Source organism: Myzus persicae, unplaced genomic scaffold (assembly GCF_001856785.1).
Source record: "Myzus persicae strain clone G006 unplaced genomic scaffold, MPER_G0061.0, whole genome shotgun sequence".
NCBI lineage: Eukaryota > Metazoa > Arthropoda > Insecta > Hemiptera > Aphididae > Myzus > Myzus persicae.
In genome coordinates this window covers 476,321-495,127 of record NW_019104111.1, presented here as the reverse complement: position 1 = coordinate 495,127, position 18,807 = coordinate 476,321, and the positions used below count along the sequence as shown (strand labels likewise).

General features: G+C 27.1%; 1 long non-coding RNA gene across 3 annotated transcripts in view; it reads left to right on the top strand.

Moving 5' to 3' along the window:
- LOC111038863 overlaps positions 1-18,807 on the top strand; it is a 33,072-nt gene that overhangs the window by 5,244 nt on the left and 9,021 nt on the right. The window lies entirely within an intron of this gene.

Below are 18,807 nucleotides of genomic sequence, written 5' to 3'. Positions count from 1 at the left end.
TTCAAACTCAAGACGAACCCGGACTGACAATCATGTGGACTTCAATGATGAAAAAAGATATTTATGGGACTAAAAATACAAAGCTGCCCTTTTTCGTACAAAGTTGATAATTGGATTTTTTCCTCATAGATCTAACCTCCTCTGCTGTACATTAGGTATCTATAGTCACTGTAATGGATGTGTTAAATTCGAATTCACTGATATAAAATCAATAATTATTGTAGGTATACGAAAAACGATTCAGGGCAAAGACGGTTTGTCACCCTATAATATTACCAAGTATATTATGATATTAATGTGATAAAGGTAATTTATTTTACTATACTATGTAATAGTCATTAGTACTCATATGGTAGATTAAATTCATTTTTGTCGAAAAATTGCATTTGAAAATTAAGTTCATTATGTGTATAAAATATTAATTATAAGCCTACTCTGCAAGTTGTAAGTACCTACCCATAAATAATATTTTTAATGTACAACAAAATTACGCAAATCGTTATTCTTGGTTTAAATACTAAAGCAATTGTGTCCAAATTGGGAAATAAAATAAGTATAAAAAAAACTGTGGTTGAATATTTTTAGATATTTTTTAGCTAGACTTTTTTTGATAAAGATAGGAAAGCTTATGAAGAATCTTGGTTAAAATTCTCAAATCTAAAAAAATTTTTTTACTGAATTTCTAACTCAGGTACTTTAAATTTTTATGATTTTCAAATACTTTGCTTTCGAAATTCGAAGTTCAGACTCTCATAAAAAAATACTGTGGATTTATGCTCAACTTTCTTATAATTTTCATTTTTATTTCAGTTTTTATCGATATTAATTTTTAAAAAAATAGTTATAATCAATAAAAAAATTTGTCAAAAATCGATTTTGCGTAAAAATTCCTGGCTTTAAAAAAATGTATTTATTTTTCCCGGTGCTTTTGAAAACTTTTGGGTATTTTAAATTTTAACCTCCTCTGAGTGGAACAACTAGATTCACTTTTCCACTGGAAAAGATGCTGAAGTAAAAAATCGAAACATTATTTCGACTACTTATAGTGAGGCACAAATGAAAAAAAAACACACAGCGGGTAAGTGTGTAACGCTCTGCTGTACATACAGGTGTCTAGAGTCACTGTAATGGATGTATTACATTTGAACTCCCTATGAATATGTGTTTTTCATATTTTTAAACTGATATTGAAACAATTTGTGAGGACTCTTGTATTAATTTTTCAAGCTTTTTTACGAATAAAATTTGATTGAAATTTAAAGAATGAAAACTAAAAAAATTTAAAATGTCCGTAACAGCTCAAAACGAGTCAAAAATATTTTGAAAATTTTATCAAATAGGTATAGCAAATGATAAAATAAACATAATATACTGCAAATAACAATTTATTCTATGGTTGTTATTTTTTTAATAACAACTAAATAAGAAAATCGTTCTATGAGAAATCGAGTGAATATTCAGTGAATACATTGGATAATATTGTAATATTTTGAACTTAATCATAAAAAACTAAAAAAAATGCCAAATATTTTTTGAAACCCAAACAGAGTCAAAATATTTTAATAATTTTATAATGTAAAAAAAATTTTTGAAAACATACAATTTTTGAATAACAACAAAATAAGAAAATTTGTATGAGAATTTGTTAGTTTGCGGATGAATGTCTAACTTCAAACGCTCGTAATAAATTGATTTGATTTTAAGGTAAACTTTTTTTTTCATTAAATATAAAAATACTTAATGGGGGATCTTGTATTATAATTTCAAATTTTAGATGAACATGGAATATTTTTTTATGAATGTCCAACTGGAAATAATTTACCAAATGTTGAATTTGATCAACATTTTAAGAAGCTCAAAAAAAATTGAGGATTTACTCTCAACTTTTTTTTTCATTCCACTAACAACCATTGCATTACATATTCAAATATTTGACAGTGTTAAAATTGTTTGACCGACAATAGTTTTAAAAAAATTAATAAAACACAAACATTTTTTATGCCTATAAATAAGTAGCTCAAAAAGAATCGCAATATTTCAAAATGTTATGGTGAATAAAAATTACTCATATCTATATTCCATGAAAATGTTATACATCTACTGTTTTTTTTAGAGTTACACAAAAAAACAAAATTGATTGTTTTTTAAAAAAAAAAAACAAATTTTGCATAAAAAATCAGTTTTTTTATTTTTCTTGACGCTTTTGAAAGCTATTGGGAATCCCCACCAGAAAAAATGTTGTTAAAGTAAATCAAAGCATTATTACTGTCCTAAATGGTGACGGATGCACAAAAAAAAAAACACAAATCATTATTGTTAAATCAATACATTTATCGCTCTACTATGAACCTGAAAATGTTGATGAGTGGGTTCCGCTCTGCTGTACAGTAGGTGATTAAATGAGTAGCTATAACTGATATAAAAACATTGTATACTAAAAACGATTCAGAGCGATGACGGTTTGCCAGCTTATAATACTATCAGTAGGTACCTATATTCTACGGCAGAGGTATTCAAACTTTTTCATCCCACGGCTCCTTTAAATCTTCAAAAAATGTTGACAGCTCAGAAATTATAAATGACAAAAACATCAATGTTTATTATGATTGTAATTTATATTTTATAATTTATTTACCATATTACATATATACCATAAATTAAAACCATATTTAGCGAATGACTGTTGTAGACAATTCAACGTTTCCCAACCGGTGTGCCTCAATGATATTAGTAAACGTTTTTCGTAAAAATATTTATTGGTTTTCAATTATACTACACGGCTCCCTTCGACAACTCCCGTGACGCCCCTGGGAGCCGCGACGCACAGTTTGAATACCTCTGTTCTACGGTATTATTGTTATTGAAGTAATTTGTTTTTCTATTAGACATTAGTAATTATAACAAGTTATGAGAAACGACTTTTTTAGTTAGGTACTTACTATTAAGAAATCTTTATTTTGGATCGATCTATGTGGTTAATAACTGCCTTTTAACTGAGTTATGTTTGTATATTTCTCTACGGTATCAACGTCTAGCTTTTATAGAGTTATACCTAGATTATATTATTATATTATTTATACATGGATTGTTCACTAATAATTTATAACTTATAACTTAATTTTCTCGGTGTGACTTAAGTTAATATCTTTCATTGGGGGCACAACTATTTGAAATTTATTTAGTATGAATGATACGTTGATTGCACACATTTAGTTCATTTCAATTATTTATTTAAAGATTCAATTAGGTAATAATAAGTGACCAACGAACACACAGCATTTACATATTCATACAAACAATTGATTCGAATATCTTTTCATTCGAACAGACAGCATCCTTAATCATGATATTCCAACATATGACGCGGTCTCATATACACACGATGCATTTTCTAGTGTTTTTGATTTTTGTCTGTTTCTAGTGTGCTTAAATACTATTTTCTTCCCAATAGATGACAAGTATCGACGATGATAACAGAAATAAAATAAAATAATAATTGTTGTTGTATCGTATATTTATATTATTGGTGTTATGATGGTCATTCGGCCCTTCGGTCATTTTTAATTAAAATTAATTTAACCAGATACTATTGTATATAAAAATAAAAGCATATAAGACCTGTGCGAGTATTTATGCACGTTAACGATTTAAAACGAATACCTATACCTAATACCGCAATATTTATTGTAAAAATAGCGTTTAAGTAGAGTAGAGAAGAGAAAATAATAAGGAAAACGTGAATCATTTCGTTTTAAAGCTTAGAAAATGCGGGATCTCATGAATTTTGTTTTTATTTACCTATTTTACAAACATTAAACATGGACGATTTTGAACTAATTAAACTGTTTGATTGATAAACCTAGATATGTAACTAATATTGTTAATATTCGGATTTATATTCATACACATTTTAATACTTAAATTATATTATCTGATTGAAAATAATATATTAAAGTTAGAATACTTTATATAAAAAAAAGTATTTTTGTTTAAGTGTAAAGTTAGGTTATGTTCTAGGTGCGTTATTATACTTCCAAAGTAATATTTTACATTCTAAGTACAGTAAAGCCTGTCTTGTGCGGAAGTGCAAAAATGTCCGTTTTAGGCAGGTTTCCATACAACTGAATAAAAAGGAAAATTCCGTAATATAGAGTTATAATATTTTGCACGATTAAGGTTGTAACGTTTTTCGGCCAATAATAAAAAATATCATAGGCCTAAACTTAAACAAATCTTTGAAGACATTATGAAAGCAAATACAACGATACGAAACGACAGGTAAACTACGACTGCGGTGACAATAATAAGCGCTGACGTGTAGATTCAAAATAAAATGTACTTATCTGTCGATACGTATTAATGACCTTAATAATTGTTTAGTAGCAAAATAAATGTGGGTATCAAAAATATTTTTGTTCGTTTTATGATGTGTTTTTCCGTGTATATGAAGTGTATATGATTTGCGGGATCAATAAATAGCTTTCCGTCTTACGTTAGACTGGTTCCGTTCTATCAAGGGTTTAATCCTATATTAAATTATAGAAATCTGCCATGAACATAATAAATTTCCACACAGAAAAGGATTCCGTCTTATCAAGGGTTCGGATAAGACAGGTTTCACTGTATTATAGTACCAACGTACCTAGTAAAAATTTGATCAACCTATTAAATTATATTATTTTTAAAATTGATACAATCATTTAACTTTAAATATAATGAGAGTAATATCGATGAATTTGAAATATAAACTAATAAATGATGGTCAATCTTTTTTTTTTCGGTAGACTTGGTCAAAATTGATGTCTTAGATATTATTTCTGACCAGTGAGTAATTATAAAGAAATTTTCGAGCCAACGAGGCCAATATTTTAATGTTCAGGCATAAGAAGAACAGGGTTAGGTATTTTTTCCATTGATCGGGTCCCAAAATTAAGTAGCAGTCTCATCTGAGCCTCTAGAAGTTTTAATCCAAACAAAATCATTGTCTGATATATCATTTATGATTTATAATTTATTATTATTTGGGCTAATATTTTTGTTACAGAAATAATTTATTAGAAAAGTGTCAACATGTATAAGAAAATCATGATAACTGTAAGGTATTAAGAACAATTTTAAAATACAAACGTAATTATTATATGATATTCCAGCAAAACAAAGGGTGACTAAGTATACCCTTACTCCGTAAAATGACACCCCTGTAAGTAATACGGAAGATTACAAAAAAAAGCATCAAATATATTATTATAATAATTATTGCAATATATTATATAATATTATTTAACATCATTTATTTTCGTGCAATAGTTAAATTAAAATAAGTCGTAATATTTTCAAAAGGGCGGAGGGAGGGAGTAAGTAATTGTAACCTCTCTGCTCCACAATATAGGTCAGTAGGTTTCGAGTGTACCTTATTATTGAGGAGTGAGTCACTGTAATATGTATGTTAAATTGTTAAATTTGAATTCAATAACAAAAAATTGCATAAGAAAAACGATTTTGAGTATGTTAGCTTATATTATTATTTGGTGTATATATTTGTGTGAAATATTTATTCTGGGTATTATTAAAGTTATTTGTTTTACTATGATTAATACGGTTGGCTTAAATCAATTTTGGCCTCACTTCACTTTTTTACTACTCCAAAAGCCGACAACTGACACATTATATTGAAACGCTCATCTCAGTAATTTATTCTAATAGATAATTTATATCCTCCATAATAGGTGATTTGTGGATATTATTAACCAAAGTATTTGTAAAAAAGCACTACATTAAGACACATAGGCGTATAAAAAACATAGCCCTAGTTATGATGATTGACTATCATCTTTAATCGTCCACAACGTCTAAAACTATTGGGAGAGAAACAAAATTATTAATACATATAGAATTTAGATACATAGTATTCTTATTATATGTACTTCAATAATGTAACTGATCTGGTGTGTGATGTGGCCAAACATTCTTGGATCTAGATGATGGTATTTTCAGAGATCATGAGTAAAACATATGTCCATTCGTGGAAAACAAAAAAAATAATTTCGGAAAAATATATTTATATAACACAAATTTTCAATAAAATGGATTACTTTGTGTTATTATAATTCAAAAACAAATAGCTGAAGATACACGACATTTTCCTACAGTTATTTTCTGGATATAATTGATCTATTTATATAAAATGCATATTGTTTACGACATTTTTTTTAGTTTTTTAATTGTTTCTATAAATATTGGTAAAAATATTTATGCTTGGTCGAAAAGTATTATAAATTCATAAGATTCCTCATATAATATTCTAACATTTTAATGAATAAAAAAAGAGTGTCTAAAAGAGAGTTATTCCAAATACATTTTTTTATAAGTGTCTGAAGTTGAGTTGTTAATAAAAACATTCAAAATTGGGGACATCCAATAATTATTTAGTAGATAAATTTTTTTTTAATTTTAATACCTTTATAGCTTTATTTTATTGGCATTTTTATCAAATATTTTGAAAATCTAACTGTTTTTAGACAGTAATTGTAGTTTACATTTCGACTCTATTGGATATTCTACAGAAAACATTTTTTTTTGTACAAAAATATCAAACCCAAAATAATAAAATGTAATAATATTATGCAAAATAATAATATGTACGACGCGTGACGTGTACGTACGTACGTACGTGGAGCCATACTGTAGCCGCAGTGAGATTAGATTCTATGACGTCACGAGCTAACTTTAAATGACCATAACTCGCTAACGAAAAGTCGTAGACAAGTTTAGTTTGAACTTATGTTTTTCTTTAATCAAGAATTTTGTTTTAAGAATTAGTTGTTTTTTTTCCTTTCATGGTCCTTTAAGATTGAATTCAAAAAATATTACCGTAGAAACTTCATACGTTTGGGTATATCGTATAAATGTGTACCTATCCTCATTGATATTTTCAAAATATCAGTACTAGGTACTAAAAGAAAAGTGTCATAAAAAAAATATATGCTGACGGCCCGTCTCCTCTCATAATATTATTTTAGGAAAACCTAATTGCTTTTAAGTATCGTTATGGATAAACAACCGAAGTCACTAGTTTGACACATCACTTACTATTTTTTTTCGAAACAAACGAGTTACGAAATGCCTGTGTGTGTGTGGTCGGTATTAATTTATGTTATTTCACAAAACTGTCACGAGACAAAAAAAAAATGGTGAGCAAACGGGTGGGCAAACTCAAGTGTACATTAGGTGTGGGTCAATATTATGGGTTTATTAAATTTGGATTCGATTATATAAAATCATTCTATACGAAAAACCATTCTAAACGTAGACAGTATGTCAGCTTATATTACTATCAGTAAGTACCTATGTTCTACGGTATTATTGCTATTTAATAATTTATTTTAATATCTCTTTGTAAAATCGTCGTAGATTGAATTAATTTTTGATTAAAACATACACTTAAAAAAAACAAGCACCCCAAATTGATATTTTTTAATCAAGTATAAAAAAACACCTAAAATCGTTATTTGTGTGTAAATATCGCATTTCGAACAGATTCCAACTTAAAATATCTATTAAAAAAACAGTGATAATATAATTTTCAAATTTTTAGTTACAGTATGAAATACTTATATATTTACCTTGTTTTAAATTTTCAACTCTAAGATACCTATAAAAATTGAACGTGATGCATTTTAACTACTAAGTTTCTTGTACATTTTTCTTGATTTTGATGAATTTTGTCAAAAATTGAACTTAAAATGTTTATAAAATAAAATTGCGCCTATATATCTTTAATTTTTTTTAGCTGCTGTTAAAACAACTTATGAAAAATCTGGAAAATAATACATTTTCAAGTTTTTATATGAGTTAAAAAATTTCATCGACAATAACTAAAAAAAACTACAAACTACTAACAAATAAAATATATATTATGCCTATAAATGGTTTTAAATGAGTTAAAATATTTTGAAAATATTATGGTGTACAGTATACACTGTATACTGTAAGAAAATACTTATATTTACATTATGTGAATTAATCATGTATCTATGGATTTTTTTGTGTACCACAAAGTCGATTTTGTTGAAAACTTATTTTCCGTAAATTTTTTTTTTTTTTTTTGTTATTCCTGAAGCTTTTGAAAATTACTGAGAATTTTCTATTTTCACATATTACAAGTTATAAATAGATTTACATTCTCACTAGAAAAAATACTTAAGTTGAAAATCAAAACACATGCAAAATTAAAAAAAAAAAACATTTATCATTTTAAATAAATACATTCATCACTCATCTACTCAGAATTAAAAATTATAAAAAATGTAATCATTACATTTGTATTTAGATGGTAAAATATTATTTCCTATATGCATTATTAAAAGCAATTATACAATTCAAGGATTTATGCTTATAAACTGTTCAATGCTGAGACTGTTTTAGATTTGTTAACTGTCCCGGATATATCAAAAGGATAAGACAATGAGAATAACGCAAGGCAATTTCCTTTAAAAACAAACATTATAGAGAATCTTAAATGTTTAATATACGACTTATATAAGCTTTTATTCATTATATAGTTAACAGTTTTGTTAGAAGTTAAAAACAGACATATCAATTATTTAGATAGAACACATGTCGAAGGGATTGTCTTTGAAAGCAATAAAGCAAAAGGTAGTTTTATCAAAGGAAATTATTTCCTTCCTCTGGTATGTTCGTGAGACATATCCTCAATTTGTACCTGAACCTCTGTTATTTATTTATTTCCACAATCAACTATAATTTAATTTAAATGCAGTATTTAACCACGCTAGAAAATAGATTGATATTAACTACTAACAGAGGATATAAAGGTTCATTATTCCGAAATTTGTTTACTTTTTTCAAAACTGTCGAAATTAAAAATGTATGGAACATAAAACTGTATAAGAATTAAACATTTAAACAATGTGCTTGTACCACACTCCCACTCTTCATAACTTAAGTTGAAAAACTATTTGGAAAATAGTCAAAGTTCACACATTCCATTCTTAAGAAAATTATTATTTTTCAACAACATAATGGAGAACAAAACAATTACGATACTAAAGATTGAAAGATTGGAAAAACATGCGATCTAAACATACATCTTAAAATTATCAAAAAATACCATGCCATATATTTTTATATAATATGACACATTTTCGAACAAAAATAGTGCTCCGAACCAAACGTAAAGCACAGAAATAAATTGAAAATTCGACGCAGGTGGTACTACTCAAAGAAATATAAAACATTTTTTTAAGAATCATTGACTTTTATTCTAAAAAAGTCTCTTTTTATATATTAGGTGTATAAAAAATTACTCGACTTATTTCACAAAATGTAGTGACATTAGATCTTGGCTGAAATTATTAAAAAATTAACTATCATTGGGACTTTACTTAATTATTTAATGATACCCATATAAAATATGAGATTAAGTATAATTAAGTAGTTTCAGTTCAATAATTTTGTTTTAAAATTTTAATAATTTTTCGTCAAAGTTTTTATTTCCTAAGTGAAATTATAAGATGTATAGGAGCGTTACAAAATTGTATTATTTTCTACATTGGCTTTTATAATTTTTTTTTAACATACAAAAAAATAGGTAGTTACCTACTTTATACATATTCTTCACATTGCCTTACATTTTGATAATAAATTCAATTTACATAATTGTCTTATTATATTGTACCAGATTTAACTGTAAAGAGCAATGACATCGAATATTTTCAAATATTTCAAATGGAATCACTGCAGAATGTCTTAGTTTCGAATTGATATTTTCTGAAAAAAAATTATTTTAAGTCTTTCATCATCTTTTAAAAAATATATTAATCTTCACCGATAAGGGTTGTTTTTGGCAGAAAATTGTATTCAGGATTTTCACGTACTTATCAAAATAATTTACAAAAAGAAAGAGGGTAAGTAGGTGTTGTTCTTCAGTATAATAGGTTGCAAGTGGGTCACTGTAATGGATAGTGTTAAATTTGAATTCAATAATTCACAATTCTGAGTGAAGACGGTCTGTCAGTCTATTATATTATTTAGTAATTTAGAATATTTGGTGATCATTATGATTGAAGTAATTTATTTTACTATTAGGCATTAGTACTATTTTAAGTCACCAAATTTACTTATTGTGTATAATAATATTACAGATTGTAGATATACTTTTGTTTAAAAATAAAAATGGCATTAGTAATACAAGTAGGATAAATTCATTTTTGCCAAAAAAATTACATTTAAAATTCGTTGTGTGTATAAAATATTATAAAGTGGCTTGGCGTGGCGCGTTGGCTGCTACCATTATGTGACTAGGAGTAAGTAACGGCCACAGCTACTAGCTCCCGGATGGGTGACCACCCGGGTTCATAGAAGTTAAAAACCTTGTCACACGTAGGTACACGTGTTTGCTACCTACCATAACAACCGTAACAATCGTAAAACAACTTATCGTACCAACCTTACCCCTACTACAGTTCATAATCCCTAAAACAGTTAATGGCCTTTGTCGCCGGGCTTAAGTTCAATAATAAAAAAAAAAAATATTATAAAATACTCTAACTGTTTCAAGTACCTACCTAAAAATAATATTCATTATGAATTATATGATATAACATTATAATTATTAAAATAACTAATAATATAGAACATACAATAGTTTTGTAAAAAATTAGTATATATCTATTAATTACTAAAATATATGAATAGAAAAAAATACTTTTAATAATATATATAAAAAAGGAGATAACGTGTCACTGGTCAGAATTGTTTTTCATATGTTTAAATACTATAATGTAATATACAATGGTTCGTCGTTTAAATCAAAATTAAAACATCCTTTACGGTAATTTACTAATTGTGAGGAATGCTTAAAACATAATAGGTATTAAACAGTATAGTGAGTCCCCGATTTTTAACCTATTACAGTATTTTTAGAGGTTAAAAAAACATTTACAATTTGACTAACCCAAAATGTTTTTGTAATTTTCTTCCTTTGAACTTACTTTATGAGTCGCCATAGATATCAACATATTATGTTAGATTAAAAGTATTACAAATAAATACTTTTGAAAAATGAAAGTGAAACGTCATATAAGAGTATCAAAATATTATTTATGATAAGCGTATTCTGAAATAATAATGTACCAAGGACCTAAAAGCTTATAAATTATCAATTCTAGTTAATATCTGATTTAAATTTCAGAAACTTTTTAATTTATGAATAAAAAATTAACCGGAGAACTCGCTTAGACGTATATACCAGGATTATATAGTATGTTTCGACGGTATCTCGTGTCCTCATCAAGGAGTAATGAGAAATAAAAACGTTAGTTACGAAAAATTATACTGACACTGCAGGTAGATCAGTATCTATATCTAAAGAATTAATGTAATATCAATAATTTCTCAAAATATGAATAGTTGAATTAATTTTCAGTAAAAACACCACATAGGTACAATGGTACAACTTATAAATTAATGCCAACGCTTACCGTTAAATGTTGTCAATATAGGGTCGTGCTGTATAAATCAGGATGGATTTAATTGTGTATTTATAGAAAATAAAAAATAGGTGAAATTTAATAATTAGGTGGAATGTTTCGAGTTTCTACGATTGAACATTTTCGAATGTCAACAAGACAACCAACGATAACTATTTGGTCGAAAAACCGATAGTATTCATTTTAATATTCAAAGTGGTCAATATTCTAACATTCACCTCTCAAAAATAACTTCGTGGTTGAGGATAAACCCTTTTAAATTCCGATAAAATAAACTTATGAAGACTCTTGTGATAAATGTTCAAACCTAAGCTGTCAAAATTAATTATTTTATTATGTATTTTTATTTACAAAATAATTTACATATTTCTGTAATTTTGATGAATTTTTAAACATTATTTGAAATTTAAGCCGCTACAAAGATTTTGTCTGTGTATTTTCGATACTTTTTTGATTTCTTTGATTTTTGTTTATTTATAAATTTAATTATTTATAATCTATTATTCAACGGTGTATAAAAATGAATAATTAATATTGATTACATAATAATTCAACACGATTGAAATAATAATTAACAATAACGGGCTAACACTCAGCAACTCTAATCGACCACCTAGAACTTAATTTAATTATTTATTTATTAGTTTTTGAATAATTTAAAATATTACATATACTATAAATGTACAAACAACTAAAACGACAAAACGTTACAAAATATCACTTAACTAATGACGGATTACTGAAAATACTAGCACTCCTTTAATGTACCGAGAATAGGAACTAATTTTTATTCTTAAAAATCTTGTAAATCTTGCCATCGGACAGTTGATAAAAAATATTAATTTACCGATACATTTTTTGGTCCAAAAATGTTTAAAAGTAAAAAACTGTGTCCATTTGGCCAAATTTCAAAGTTTTATATTACGTTACATATTTTGTACAATTGAATGAATTGCTTAATATGTCATATAAATAAACAATATATATACAAATTTTCTACTCCATAAATCCTATTTTATTTTCTGAGTTTATTTGTTACGTAGTAATAAAAGACATTCCGTTATTTAAATTTTTCGTCAATTCTCAAATGTATAAAAAATTATGCATTTCATTTTTATTTGAATATTTGTCTTATAACTATTTTAACTAATTTATTTTTCGATAATATTTAAAAGGCCAATGTCTTATTTTAATATTTTGCTGAATAAATTATTTAGAAACAAAATTTATTGTCATGATCATTGATTCTATGTGGCAATGTATACTTAATATACTTTACAGTAGGTAATGCATTTAGTTACAAACTATTTTTGAATGGAATAATTCATGAGTACACTTTTTTGTCACGATCTAAAGAATACATTATTTATTTGAAATTGTTATAAAATCGTGTTTAGTTTAAAAATGATTGGAAAAACACTTAAAAAGTCAGAGGGTAACTGGGTTGGAAGTTAGCTTTAACTTTTGAAAATAAATATACCTACCAAAATCAAATGACGTTAAAAAATTACGAAAATGGATAATTCGTATTTGCAATGATAATAGATGATTACATGTTCATTTCATTTAAATGAATTCATCACTGCTAAGATTTAAGGAACGTTGTATTAATACGAATATAATATTGTGATTTATAAATCCTTAAGGTGGCCGAAAACAAAGAAAATAATAATAATAACCCAACTCTTAATTCGTTCGACAACATATATATATTATAAAAAACATAACTCGTCCGTCAAGGTAAGACGAGACGTGAGAATGTTGGTAGAGAGAATAATAATAAGATAATTACATTAATATCAGTCCACTGTCGTTGGGTCGCTTCGCTCGCACATACATATACAGATATAAAATTAATAGATGCGGGATGTGCTCGGTGGTCGGTGTGATAATCACTCGATGATACCGAACAGTCTCGCAGCTGTACATGGAAAAACTGAAATATAAATAAAGTCCTACAGGCAGGCTACAATTATAACGGTTCACTTTTTGTAGTAGTACCTAGTACCAATATTCCCAAGACAGACTTTTTTCGTCATAGTTAATCGAAAACGATAATCACTATCACCAACATATTTAATAGACCTAGTCTATACCAATGAGACAAAAAACTGGTAGTTTACTAACTCTCCCGTATAAATCAGTGCCTATTGAGATTCGTGTTCCATTGTGATTATATGTGAGTGTTGTAAGTTGTATGTTGTAAATTCGATTAGGTCTGTAGTAGCTCTAAACCCACGAGTATTAAATAGTTTCATAATTAAATTGGCTTCGAAAATTGTCCTATGTCAAACAACAATTAATGGAGTTATTACCGAATAAATGTTGTACCAAACTATGATGTTTTTTTTTTCTAGAAAAAAATCAACTAAAAAATATAAACGCGGACCGATAAAATGAAAATAAATCATAACAAATTCCCATCCGGCAATCCACCCATACTAAATCGATGTAATAGTTTATTATGATGTATGAATGTAAACATATATTACACTGATTTGATCACGGACCAATTTACTTCAATACAGTTTACTGTATTTTAGAATTATTATTGATGGTTTGAAGAGCGTTTTCGGTGGCACAAGTAGCGAGTTTTATCGCTAAGTGAGTGGGCTAAGACTCTGTCCGAATGACACGCTTTGAAAACAATATGGTCGAGAGCAAAATATTGTAATAACAGTTTATAAAAATACGCCTGAACGGCGAACAAACAGAATGTCTCAAAGAGCAGTGTGACGACATAATAATTTTGTTTGTATACATTAGACGGCAGTGAAGACACACACGCATAGCATGTCCGAAGAATAATATTATTCTAGTGAAAAAGGTTCATTATTTCAACGGACGAGTTGGTTCCTAAATCGAACTGTACCGAATTGAATTCAACAAGTACTCTATATAATATTTAGATAACATACAAATTGGGTCCGATAAACGTAAATATGAACAATAAAACTACCAATGATAAAATTAACTATAGTTGAAAAATGATTTTGTCCACATCGAAAGTTTCGTTATGAAATTAAATATGTACTACTTTATTTTAGATATATTTTACATTGAGTGCTTTTTTCAATTATCTAATAGAAAAAAATATTTGGTGGGTGGAATAAAATTCTGAATTATTAAGATTTCCGTCCGACGAGCTGCGATAATAATAACATGTAGGATGTAGATACATATATATAGGTTTGGTTAGATACATGTAACATATGAAGAACCTAGATGATTATTCTGCTATCATTTTTTTAGTTAAATCACAGTCATAAAATCAAAATAATATTACTATTTTCACGTATCAGCACTAATTAAAAACAGTTATATTATATTAAGTATTTTTTATCAGGAAACAATACCGTATTTAAAATTTCAATTCTTCTTCTACAACGTGATACAAAATTCCTCGTAAGTTTTTCTACCTTAAACAAAAAAAGTTTACAGAAAAGTCAATTTAATTTTTCATGAGCATTTGACGTTGAAACATTTGAATCCGGAATCAATGATACTTCATATTCCAAAAAACTAACATAAAGCTATTTTCTTAATCTCTTTAAAATAAAATAACGAATTAATGTAGATATACTTGAAATGTTGGTACTTGAAATTTTGGGCAAAAAATGTATATTCAATCATCAATACATCTACCTATTACAATGGCAAAATCGAAATCTATTTTATAGCCGAATGGTACCCGTTTCACACCTTTTTATTTCTTATTCCAAAGCTGAATATATTTGGTGTGTATATTACTGTAGTTTTTCGATAAATCTATAAAATAATTACCCCGCATTAACAGAACGTATTTCTGACTTATGGGTCTTGCACTGGGTTTTTACTAGTATGTTGCATTTTCAGGAATTTGGCACAATAGCGACCAAAATCCTTTAAAATATGCACAAACTTCGTTATATTTTATGAACTCTTAATGAATGCCTAAGGATAATTTGATTAAAATAAAACATCAAAATGATTACAGAAAAAATGCAATAAAAATGTAACATGTAAAAAAATACTCAATACATCCGTTTATAAAAAATGAAATTGTGTAGGCATTATTGTTTATAATGATATATATTTGTATGTATCTATACGATAATTATAATCATTCGTCAATATCAATCCTCTGACGGCTAGTCGTCCTGGTACTAATACGCTGTGTGTATTCTGCAATTTTGAAAATTTCATACTTCTCCACGGCTCCGCCATCCCCGAATCACATATTTTGAATTCGTCGTGGCTGAGAGTTGGTTCTCAATTATCGAATAATTATCAACAGATTACAGGTAGTATACCAGTTGGTTCCTGTGTTCTCTACAAGTAACTATGTAACAAACGAATTAGTCCCCATTTCCTATGAATTTTCAACGTGATAATTCAACTATTTTAAATTCTAGAATACGCAGGTGTGTGAACAAAACTTAAAAAGTGTTCATAATCAGTCTTTATACATTATAATATACGTTATTTTCCTATGTATTTGTCAATACTGATAACAGTAGAGTAATAATATCAATAATATGGTATCAATATAAGTCAGTTGATTACAATAATTAATATAAACAATAAACATAAAAAAATATAATGTAGTATGAATTTATAACATACATTTTTGACGAATTATATGGAAGTTCGAAAACGTACGGTCATTTAGTTTTGGAATCTCAGTGGAGCAATGAATTCATTGATTTTACAAAGATGTGTGTTTAAAAAAAAATTAAGAAATAATAAAGGAATTTTTAAGGAAAATCGGTTTTTGACAAAATTGATTTTGATTTTTGTTGAAACTGTAAAAAAATATTACTGTAGATAGTTGTTCTATGTATCAACCTATTATGATATTTATCTAATTATTTACATAATAATATTACATGTTTACACGTATTTGATGTTTTTCTATTTTAAATCCACAGGATATACTACAGTAAATAGTCACCATCTTGTCGTTTCCGGTTCCTTTTTTTCTATAAATTACATTGTCCTCTGTTGATTTTTGTTTATTTTTTTCGCTGTGTGCAGCTTCTAATTTACTCACTATTTTTCGAAACAAACCCAAAACTGTTGTTGAAATTCATTCCGGGAACACTTCATAACATTCCATAGTTTGACATCGAATCAATGTTCTTCTGTTTTAAAGTTAAAACCTCGTAGATGAGCGGCGACATCCGTGCGTGTTTCGTTGCCTTATACTTTCAGTATTTTCTCATAATTCTTTTTCGTAAGAAAAAATAAATGTCTTTATGTTTGTTGCACAAAATGTTAGATGTTCGAAAACTTGTATTCATGTGTGTTTTCACTTTTTATTACATCTTTATGTACTAAAATCCTAAAATCTGTCATTTCTCGGTTTTTTTTTGAATTCGTCATACACGTCGGTACACTTTATTTACTTGCAATATTTACTTTTTTAAATATATTCATTATTCAATAAATGTCACTACACCCTCAGCTTTGTTATGCTTAAATTGTTTATTCTTATTCAAGAACTTTAAATTCGTATGCTATGCAATTTATATTTGATTGATTGTATACATAATACACTTTTGCTTACATTATGTGACATAATAATATTCAATAGTATTGTGTTATTAATTTATTATACATTTGGTCACATATGTATATTTTTTTTATATCATGGAAATGATTGCACATTTAGCATAGAGTACAGTGGGCTTTTTTTAAAAGAAAATAATCAGTATGGTTTCACGTTCTTAACTATAGTAATAATAGTGTAATAGTGAAGATAATAATGATATTTATTTATATGAAATTGATTCTCTATTTTTCTCGCCATAATCGAGTTTTAATAGTCCAAAAATACTCGGAATTTCATACAACTACAAAGTTAATGCTTTGACTAAAATTAAATTAAAATATCACTACAGAACAACACAACCGCGGACCCCCAAAAATCAACACGCGGTCCACCAATTGGGAATCACTGCAACAGGGTATAAAACTAGTTCATACATAATTATTTTTGTCACTTATGTTTAGATTTATAATATGATGTCCAAATGTCATAATATTATGTTTTTAAGTTTATAACCACGTAAACTGTAAACTTAAGTTTTAATAAATACACTGGGATACACTATTTCAAACAGTTACTTTTTCTAATACATAATAATATAATGTTATGTAGGCAATTGCCATCTACATATACAACTTGAGCTCATCTATATTTTATAGTATTATATTACTTTATGAATATAAACAATATTGAACTATTATATGGTAGTACCTAAAAGTATAAAGTGAAATATTAAATTTGAAATATGTAGGACGTAGGTACCTACAAATAAGTCATAATTCATAAATAATACATTTTTATGAATTACTTTTTATGATGATCAATATATTTGACGTTTATTTTCGGGGAAAATCTGAAAAAAAATAATTTCAACGCGTAGGTTTTATATTGGTCGTATATACGCGAGTCATCGTTTCGTGAAATACTGTCAATTTTTATACATTTATATATATATATATATATATATATACTATTTTATGTCAAATCACAAAGTGAATGCGAAGAGTTTTATTTGGATGAGATAAAATGGGTAAACATTATTGCCCATAAAATGTTTTGGGGTTCATAATCAAAGTTTATTTGCACAATATGTATTCATTTCATGTGTTTTTGATATAATTTAATATAATACGTGCAGTCAGCGAAAAATCCAATGAGCTCTTCAAAGTTATGTGTTATTGTTATACAGCTGTTGCATCGAAATTGGTAATCCTACCCAACGGCACAGTTATTTTCGTATCCATCCAATATATTATATTATTACACGGTGATATTATAATTTTAATTAATTGATATTTTTTCGATGTGATCGAATCTAAGTCCAGAAACTGTTTTCGATGAATCATTATTGGAATTTCGTGATTTTAAAAATAATTCATCAAGATTAATAGTATTATAGGTATCTACTAATTCATTATAACCGGACTTACGATGACGTCGTATATATTATTATATATTTTATTATATGATATTAATTCACTTAAATTGTAATAAGTATAAAAGTCCCTTGTGACTTAGTTAATTCCTTTTGATATTTCAAAATTAAAAATAATAATTTATGGCATTTATTACCAGTAAATACCATAAAAGTTGTAAAAAGATAATTACTATTAGGGATACCTAAGGATGATAGTCATTGGCGAGAGAAAAATGATGATTTTTTTTGTTCCGTGTTACTGAATTCGCCACCACCTCTCACGTTGAATGTCTGGAATCCTAGTAGAATGAAAAAAAATGACCCTTTTAAGATATTATTATCCTATCATC